Here is a 1,753-nt window from a genome sequence, read left to right on the forward strand (position 1 = left end):
GCTCGGGCTGGGGAAACCAGCTCGCCTGTGAGGGAGGTGTGCTTGGGGACACAGGCATAGAACACTGTCCCCAAACCATGGAGCTGGACACCCCAGATACAAGGAAGACACTCAAGTTGCTGGGCTGGCTTCCTCTGGATTTCCCATCAAGGCTGCAGGGGTATTTAAACCTCACAGCAACCATGTGAGGTAGCTGTTAATATTACCCCATGAACTTATTAAAGGTCTCGGTTGCATAAAACAGAATCTACTCTGGCTAACGTAACTAGAAAATCTTTTTATTAAAAAAAATTAGGTAGATAAACAACAAGGACCTACTGTATAGCACAGGGAACTATACTCAATATTTTGTAATAACCTGTAAGGAAAAAGAATTTGAAAAAGAATGTATATATGTATAACGGAATCACTGTGCCGTACACCTGAAACTAACACATTGTAAATCAACTATACTTCAATAAAATGTACAGAATCTGTATGGTTAAATCAATAAAGTGTTGACAAAAAATATATATATTAGGTTGTTCTCTATATTCAGGGTGGGAAACAAAACCGGGTTTGTACGGTAGATGGCTGCAGGTAACACAAACTATGGAGGGAGGTGTGCTTTAACAAACACGCAACTGTCTCGATACCAGAACTCCTGCAGACACACAAGCCCTGCCGTTGCATCTCCAAAGATCCGGTTGCCATTGCCACCATGAGCATTGAAAGCAGACAGTGCCCCCGTCGAACACGCCCATTCACGTGGAAATCTTACATGGCTGCCTCTGGTTTACGATCCAGGGCTTGGGTCCTAGATACAAGGGGCTGCAAAACTGAGTTTTTCAGGGGTTTTGTTTGTTTGTTTGCAAAACTGAGTTCTATTCCTACATTCACGAGTATAGCTCATACTATGCGTACTTCTCCAAAGACAAGGTCATTGGAAGATGATGGGCAGCCACAAATGTGAAAAATGCCCCCAATACTCCACTTTACAGATGAGAAAACAGAGGCACAGAGAAGTTGAGTGACTCCCCCAAGGTAACACAGCTAAGAAATTGTAGAGGTCCGATTCAAATCCAAGCTGTCTAACTACAGGGCCGAGCTCTCATACGGACAGGGAGGGTTTGGACCGGTGAAGATGGGAGGTGGGAGAGGTCAGGTCCGGTGCAGAGACCTGTGTGATCAAAGGCACAGAGGAGAGGGTTGCTCCTTGGAGGAGGACCCGTCGTTCCTCATATCCTGCTGAAAAGGGCAACGAGAGAGGGGCTGGGAGACTAGGTAGAGAGCTCCGAGGACCCATGGAACTCCCGCTGCCTGACACCTATCAATTCCAGGGCCCAGAGTGGCCACATGCCTGTGTTGGGGTCTCCAGCACAGGGGACTGTGAAGAGGGCCTGGGGCTCCATGTGTGGCCTGCTCCCATCACTCAGCCCCATGTCCCCTGCCCCATCCCCGCCACCCTCCCCTCCCCTAGAGCCAGCAGGCCTCTCAGAGCTGGATGTTCTCAGAGCCAGGTTGACATTGATGGTAAACAGAGACATTCCAAACCTGGAGGAATCGTAACAATGTGTCACCAGCGGCTGAGAGCAGGGAGGTGACAGGAACCGGGCAGGGTTCCATCCAGGCCCAGCTGCAGTGGCCTTCGCAAATACTCCAAGTGCCTACTGTGTGCAAGACCTGGGGGTACCGGCATTCCTGAGCTCCCTGCCCAGAAACCGTGGCAGCCGGCCCGCTGGTGCAGGGTCAGCCTCCTCTTGAAGGAGTGTGG

The sequence above is a fragment of the Aethalodelphis obliquidens genome, unplaced genomic scaffold, assembly GCF_003676395.1.
Source record: "Aethalodelphis obliquidens isolate GAN/ISIS:26980383/991018 unplaced genomic scaffold, ASM367639v1 scaffold18, whole genome shotgun sequence".
Taxonomy (NCBI): Eukaryota; Metazoa; Chordata; class Mammalia; order Artiodactyla; family Delphinidae; genus Aethalodelphis; species Aethalodelphis obliquidens.